The sequence below is a fragment of the Mytilus galloprovincialis genome, chromosome 2 (assembly GCF_965363235.1).
Source record: "Mytilus galloprovincialis chromosome 2, xbMytGall1.hap1.1, whole genome shotgun sequence".
Taxonomy (NCBI): Eukaryota; Metazoa; Mollusca; class Bivalvia; order Mytilida; family Mytilidae; genus Mytilus; species Mytilus galloprovincialis.
Window position 1 is genome coordinate 37978582 of NC_134839.1, and position 9027 is coordinate 37987608.

Below are 9027 nucleotides of genomic sequence, written 5' to 3' on the forward strand. Positions count from 1 at the left end.
TGAAATTTCTAAAAGAAGCGTTTAATACTTATAATTACATTTTGTCATTGTAATTACTATCATGTTTTTTTTCTTTCTTTTATTTACCAGTGCACTTTATTGTGATAATGTGTGTCATCATAAATGTTAAAATTCATTTCGAAATGAATACCAATTTCAGAATGACGCGAGATTGCTGTTAGCCAATAAACATATCGTATTATAATGAAACATATATTTAATGTGATTATTATAACATGGACTGAAAATCTTCCAACTGCACTAAGTCATATTATATACGTATCTAATGCATACTATATTAGCTTAAAATTGTTTTATTTCACCGTTTACAAATGTGCACCTATTGACAAAAGTCAAACTATGTCAGTTCGATAACTGTTTTTTGTGTCATGTCCCTTGTCAAATATGAATGTCGCATATCAATGTAGGTGGCAAAATAATAGTGCAAAATCTATAAACGTCAAACATTGTTACCACAGACACAATTCTCTGTGTAATTGAGAGATTTTCTTTTTTCAACTTTTATACAAAAAAAGACATACATGTATATCTAAATGAATTCAATGGTAAGAAAATAACATATAAATTACTTGTACACGTATAAAAACGGACAACACAACATGTTTTAAATCAAATAGAGGACTTTTTGAATAGCACATATTAGACATTTATTTGATTTTAAGACTGAAAATTAATTTATAAAGTAGTTTTCGTATAAATCAAGAAAAGCATTAAGTGCAACAAAGCGAAGGTTTTATTTTGAATTACTGAATTATATTATAAATATGTTTTTAGGATTTAGAGAAAACGCATTTTCAAAATGAATTGATATTGATTTCACAACCAAATGTGCCAAAAGAAGTTAGACAAAGCTACGGACAAGGTTGTCATTTAATAGTTTGTTACATTAAAAGCAAATGTTTTTAGAATCGGTTTCTTGTTGTTCTCCTTCAATACAACATGTATGAATCAAACTATGCTTCGCTCCCTCGGAATCGAAACAAAATTTCTAAAACTTTACGACAACCCACATATAACTTTGATGTAATTTGTTTTTCAGCACAAATTTAAGCAATTCTAGTCAAAATGGCAATCATTTATTGATTGATCAAATTAAGTATGTGGTCGATTGTAGACATTTACTGAATATAGTAATTAGAGAAACAAAACATATTATTAATTTTTGTATGAAAGCATGTATAGCAATGTTTTATCATTTACTGTAACATTTCTAAATATTAAATGAGAAAATGAAAAAACACTTTGTCAAAATGTTTGTCAGCTAACCGTTTATAGCTTTATTATGTGGTCTGTTAAAAATATAGACAGATGTGATTTTTATTTATGTAATAAATTCAACTTTTTAAGCAGGCGTTAATGATGTGGTCTGTGGAAAATTTAAACAGATGTGTTGGCTTTTCTTTAATACATTCAACTTTGTAAGAGGCTTTGTAAGCTTTGTATAACTTGTACTTCTTACAATTGTTCTATTTTCGTTGATTCATAGTTAAATATACATTAATATTATGTGTTAAACAAGCAAATCATGTTCATGACATGAAAATGTTTACAAAAGACATCTATCATTTAATTCGTACTTTTATTTTTCATAAAATATTCAGACGTTTTAGCTTACAATGCAATCTACAGTGAACCGCTTTTAAAACATTTTGAAGTTGAATATTTTATTTTTATGTTATTAGAACAATAAAACAGTTTTGGTTAAAGCATTTTCAAGTGTTATAGCAATTGTTAACATATGTTTTATAAACAACATTAAAAGAATATATTGATATTAGAAAATAGGTTTACACTTGTACATAGCTTACGTTAGATATAAACATATTGAGGTGTATGTATTACCAAAGGGACAAATATACACCAAAGACGAACATAGCAATGATGGATGTATATACGTGTACAGGCTTCAAGAAATAGTAAAAATAAAGTGTATAGTAAGATAGAAAAGGCCAGGGATAGCACAATGAAAAACATGAATAAGAAATAAACAAATTGCCTGATTTGATTTTATGCCATTAAAAAGTCTCTGGTTGGGGTGTACAAAAAAGAGAATAATGGGCATGATAGAGAATAAAGGGTAAAATAGAATAGAGAATAAAGGGTAAAATAGAATAGACAATAAAGGGTAAAATAGAATAGAGAATACTGGGATGCTAAACTATAATAAATAGAAGAATAATAGGTCAAACAATAAAAATAAAAAATTGCCAGTCATCGATGACAAGAATGTTAGATGGAAAACCCATAATTATATGTCTATACAGTTGGTTAATTTTAGGTATATATATTCTAATATATTCTAATTTTGATTGGGTTTTTGTTAAATCTCCAATTAATAATACAGTTATGTTTTGTTTATTATCGCTCCAGGCGACACATGATAAGTTTAGAATGTTAAAATCTGTTCAAAGAACTCACTCACTAATAAATTAATTGTGATTCAAGTTGATTTGTATGTGTGAGATGCACTTTAATTTGAACTAAGTCTTTAAGAACATGATTAATTTATCAGCTTTAATCCACTTTGAACAAACTTAAGTAGCTGCGAGTACTCTAAGATCGATACTCAGGGTCTTTTTATGTTAGTGTGTTGTGCTTCGTATCAATTTGTTACGTCAGGCCATTTCAAATTTGGTCTTTTTCAGTTTTATCAAATGTTGTGTTGTTGCAAAGATTTGTTTTTTCGTTAAACTGATGTCATCATTGGGTTGGTTTTCTCGTTTTAAAATTTCATACTTTGTCATGACATGGAATTTAGTTGCTAATATTACGATAAGGGTGTTGATCATTGTTGTAGGAAGGAAGAAATACGCAGTCATGTCGGGTAGTAATTGTGAAATACAACTCGACGCTTCGTAAAGGAGTCAAACTCTTTTGAAACTCCTATTTGATGGGTTCTATTTTGGCATGTTACAAGGCAAAATATGTGTCATTATCCAACAACATACCCTCAGTTTTCACTGGCAGGTATCATTTCCACCCCTTATTCTACTACAGAACCTACCAATCAGATGTATTGTTTATTTGTTTTGTTTTGTTCTGCAAACTCCCCTGATGCATTTTTTTAAAATCAATTTGAAAGATTTTCTTGGATATTTATATAAAGTAAATTAAAAAAAAAATGACGGAATTATCTAATATTTCAAGTTTGGATATTAAAATCTTCACGTGAAGCAAATTTGTACCTATAATAAAATTGAGAATAGAAATGGGGAATGTGCTCAAGAGACAACAACCCGATCATAGAAAAAAAAACAACAGCAGAAGGTCACCAACAGGTCTTCAATGCAGCGAGAAATTCCCGCACCCGGAGGCGTCCTTCAGCTGTCCCCTAAACAAATATATACTAGTTCAGTGACAATGAACGCCATACTAATTTCCAAATTGTACACAAGAAACTAAAATTAAAATAATACAAGACTAACAAAGGCCAGAGGCTCCTGACTTGGGACAGGCGCAAAAATGCGGCGGGGTTAAACATGTTTGTGAGATCTCAACCCTCCCCTGTTAATGATTTTTCTTTTAAGAATATTTTTTTTACAAAATTTTGCATAAGATTTCATGTTAATGAAATAGAAAATAGTTGTAACATGTAAGTTTCTCGAGCACAAAGACTTGCAAAACCAGCAGTCATCGAAGAGGAATCTCATTTTATTCTGAATTGTTAGGAAAACAGGTTATCAGACAAAATCCATGTAATGATATATAATTAGATGATGTACATTTCATTCATTTCCTTGATGAACAGACATTATTGTATATGTTAAACCCCGCTTCCTTTATACAGATCATCAGAATTGTTGACTTTTTAAAAGGTAATTAGAACTAAGATCAAGACGGAGGGTAGGGATCACATAGTGAAATGGTTATTGAATATTGTAAAAAAAATCTATTTCTTATCTTCTTTGTATTTTTTGTTTGTTTTTATTTTGCTGTTTATTGTTTGTTTAAATTTGTTTTACCACATACCTACTGTAAATATCTAATGACAACAAATTTGATCGGTTAATATATTACATTGAATTTAAATAGGATTATTTGGTTTTACACTGTCATAGAAAACGTTATGGGGAAAATTACAATAGTTTTGCGTTTTTATGACATTACTGCAATCTATTAATTTGATACAAAAGTTTCAAATAAAGACCTATAACAATTGGAAGATGTGGTATGATTGTCAATGACATCCCTCCATCAAAGACCATATAACGGAGAGGTTAACAACTATAGATCACCGTACGGCCTTCAACATACTCACTGGACCGATATCTCTACTGGTGGACTGCTATGCCTGAGGGTGTAAGTATTTCAAAAGGCAGTTATGTGGCACTGACATGATTTAATATAACGTATCATTTATTTAAATTTCAAATGATAAATTTACATTTTAGAAAGGTTCCAACTAAATAACACAAAAGCTGACCTCAGATGGTTATTATGCTTATATCTGTTTGGGTAATTAAAAGTAATTCATGTAACATGCAATGGACTTTTTATACTAGTAGTTAGTGTATGTCCAGACATACTTTACCAGGTCTTATTTATCGCATACTTATGTTCTTGAATACTTAGGGAACAACATTATTGCTTTTTTTACCTCAGCTTTGAGAACAAGCAAAAAAATTTAACATGCGTTTTAAAGATATATGACGAAGAAATATATAAGATGAAGAACGAAATTATCTTATAAATGCTGTCATTAAATACCTAACAAAAGACAAATGAACTACCCTACAAATTGTTGAAAATGTTTATTATCTTAAGCAAATCATATCATGATTGTTAACATTTTGATAGTCCTTATTTTGAGAATGTTAGACACTTGACATGAGAACTTGTGGTACAATTCGTACAATTGACGACATACTACACAAGCAAATTTCATTCACACCAATTTCACGTGAATTTAAATTCATGTGAATCTCACGTAAAATTCACGTGAATTTCACCTCAAACGAGCTTATACGTGAAACTCACGTGAAATTTGTGCATGTGAGTTTCACATGAATTTTATGTGAAATTCACATGAAAATCACATGAATTTTTGAAATAAAGTAATTCAAACAACATCTAAATTTTCAAATTTAAGTAAAATCAAGATAAATATCAATTTTTTTGTTGAAAAATTCATGTGAAATTAATGTGAAAATTTTCACATGAAAATCACGGGAATCTCAATTCACGTGAAATTCACATACAAATTTTCACCTGATTTTCATGTATAAACTCGTTTGAGGTGAATCTCACGTGAAATTTTTCATGTGAATTTCATGTGAAATTCATGTGAAATTCACGTGAGCAAATTTTGCCTGTGTACAAGCGTCTTTTCTTGTTGTAGTCAAACAGGCGTTTATGTTGTAACATCAAATTTTATTGGAACGTTTATGATTTCTAGAAATTGTAGAGTAACATACATGATAAACTGAATAGACTTTTTACATGTTTCAAAACATTGGCTTGATAGCACCCACTCTCCTTTTTCAAAATCCTAGATTTGCACCTGGGTAGATAGTGAATGTATTGAATACTATTACATAGTTGGGGCTGGGAAAAGCATACTTCACTTTTCATTTAAAGATAAAATATAGAATGTACTGCGTTTGACGCTAATGGTAGCTCAATAATACAGCATGACGAATGACAATATTTTTAAGGCGCACTTATCGTTTAATGATAAAGGTTAACCACTCTTAAGGGAAAAGCCATTTTATTTTCTGGGGTTGGAGTTGGGAATGAATATCTAGGCCTGGTAAGAGCTGAAAATGAATAAAATTGAATAATACAGGATGGAAATGAATATTCTGCAACACAAACTGCTGGAAACTGTGTTAATTTTTGCGCAGGGAACTCCTGATAAGAAAATAAGCATACGGAGCATCAGATGGAAATGAATTGTAAATCCGCAAAAACTCCTCCTCTTGAAATAAAATAAGACATTGTCATACTTAAAACGATATAAGTCAGTCCTTAAATATCAAATTAGGACTGAAAAGGGGAATGTTTAAGACAATAAATAACAATCGTTATCTTGTTCTCCTTTGTGACCTTTTGGTAAGGATACTACTCATTTCATGTCAAAATTATGATTGTTATGTAGTCACCTTGAATTGTGTGTCCTTGTTTTGTTTTTGATGATTAGTTGCATGTTGTAGGTGGTTTATTACTAATAGTTTATGAAAATATTTTGTAACTGATGAATGATACAATAGTTTCACTAGTCTACTAGAAAAGGAAATATAGGAATGTCACGTAAATACTACAAACGTTAAAGGTTAACAATGGGTCATATCTCAGATTTTTATAAGATCATGGTGGGTACAACTACCGGACGTAAAACTTGAACCAAAAATAGGGATCATGTATCTCTTTTATTTTATTAAATAGTGTTGCATGAATCCTTTAAATTAAGTATATTATTGCGTAGAATTTAAAATTTGTGTTAATAGATATAGAAAGATGTGGTGTGAGTGGCAATGAGACAACTCTCCGTCCAAATAACAATTTTAAAAAAAGTAAACCATATTTGTTTTGAAGTTGTCTTAAAATTATCAAATCTCCATTAACATTTCATATATTGACATAAAGCTGCTAGACGATACGAATATCACCTCCTTGACATAACACAATCACGTGGTGTCCAATTTCGCTTATCTTTTGTATCAACTAAAGCATCACCTTGTTCGGTAAAATAAGTCCAAAAAAAATATGTTTACAGCTTCATCGTTACCAGGTCACGTTTATTTCTATGTTTCATAGTACTTTGGTATTTTGTGCGTACGTAATACAACATTTTGACTAATGTGTACCCTAAAAACCGAAGACGATGACAGATATCATAACTAATTTACAAAACAAAGCAGAAATTCATCTGGCAGCAACATATAGATTTTTAAGAAAATTCTATGATAGACTAAGTACTGAGAAAGGTTTAAAACTTGCAGTCTAAACAAAGTAACACCATTCTAAGGATATCAATTCATTGATATTTAAGCGAACTCTTTTTCCTCCTATCTGTTTAGATCTTCATAAACTGACACCAACATAAATCATAATTTGCATTAATAATACTAAGTCTTAAAGGTCATAATAAAGTCTTACATAATTTTTGTGACACAAACAATTATAAACAATAAAAATAAATGGATATGAATACATACATATATAGATATACATAGACATAATAGGTGATCTGAAAGGTATATCATTTACTTATACATCATGTACTGTGTTACAATCAGAGATAAAGCCGACGAAGAAAGACATTACTCGAAAAGCGAATGATTTTGTTTAAAACCTATCTGGTCGAGTTGTTTAGGGCACGGTTCAGGCAGTGTTGCCACGATGTCACACATGCAAGTGTTGGAATACCGCTGAGAAATGAACAAAAATTGCTAACCAAAATTTAAAGATCTTGCATTGTTTGGCTAAATTTGAGACGAATTATAAATCCAATTCTGTATAGTAATCTCATTAATCTGTTAATAATATTTTCATCTCCTAAATAACATAAATATTATTTTAATAGAAAAGAAAACGGAAACGTGGAATGTGTCATGAAAACAACAATAACCCGACCAAAGACCAATGGGTCTTCAACGCTGCGAAAAATCTCTTACCCATAAGGAGGCTTCATTTGTTTCTAAGATAAATAATGGATATAAGTTTGATAAGAGAAATGGACGCCAATTAAAAATCCGAAACATACAAATTAGAAAAAAACCCACACAAGTCTACACAAAGCGAGATGTTCATTACTTGGGACAGTCGCAAAATTGCTGCATGAAAAACATGCCGTAAAAGTCATTTGCAATTGGCCCAATTCAAACGATCAGTACGAGGATCTTAATCTGATAATCGTTTAACAGTTGGGTAATAATGTCCGTGAAAATATTATTATATGTTAAAATTGAATCTAAATAAGAGGATAACGTACTGTAGAACTGCTGGAATATAAGGCTCAGTGGTTAATATTTTTTAAATGTTATCCTCTCATGTTTATATCCCATAGAAGACTGCCAAATAAAAATCTATATGTATGATCCTTCAATAATGAATTAAATAACACATGACTGAAAGTATGATAGAGCAGAGTGATACCCCAAGAAAAACATTGTGAAAGTCTTGTCTATCCTTTATACTATAATTACAATAACTCATTTTACTTACAAAACAGTATTACCCAAGAATATCCCTGGTCTATATCAGTTAATTTCATCGTGAAAAAAAAATGAAAAAACACAGTCCTGCTCTTGTACGGTAGTAGTTACAACTGCAATGTGAGGAATACGTGAAGAGTATAGTAGTATGTGGTTATACATATGCTAATCATGTATTATCCTTGAGGCCTCGACACAACATATAATTAATTTAGATTTGGCATTTAACCACTTTGTCTCAATAAATATTGAAACAGATATGGAATTGTTTTATACATCTTTTAAATAGAGGAAATTCCAAATATAAATCACATGTCACGGCAATAGTCATCGACTCTTGGTAATGGTTAAAGAAACACGTGTAATAACTTAAATGTGGCTTGTCTAGTTAAAAAAAAATCCCCGGAAAGATTTATTGTTGATAATATTATATAATCGTTTTAAAATAGATAACATCAAAATTTCCAATTAACTTTATAAACTCCTAGATCGGTACACTGTGGTTTTTGTCTTTATGTAAGTTGTTTTTGTTCAACGTGCTGATCAAATGAGTCAAGCCATTCCTAAATAAATATCTTCCTATGGTGTGTTGTTAACTATATCACCGTTCCGGGTTAGGGACAGTTTGGCACTCATATGTATGCTTGAACCTAACAAGTTTCGTGTTTTCCTGTCCTTGTTCAACTGCTGTAATGAGGTTGTCGTAACAGGCGCTTTTGGGATGCCTCCCTCTTTTTTCATGTGTAAATTAAGAATAGAAGGGTATCATATATAAACTGCAGTTATTGTAATATCGTATGGATAAAAGCAATAACACATTAATGAGGCGAAATAAGTTATGATATCGGAA

The 9027-nt window shown here is 30.5% G+C and overlaps 1 long non-coding RNA gene across 1 annotated transcript in view; it reads right to left on the minus strand.

Moving 5' to 3' along the window:
- Positions 1 to 8328, minus strand: part of LOC143063544 (uncharacterized) — a 32418-nt gene extending 24090 nt beyond the window's left edge. The window contains exon 1 of the long non-coding RNA XR_012975037.1: positions 8188 to 8328. This is a non-coding gene — a long non-coding RNA (uncharacterized LOC143063544). The remainder of the gene's footprint in view (positions 1 to 8187) is intronic.
- Between the last annotated feature and the right edge of the window lie 699 nt (positions 8329 to 9027).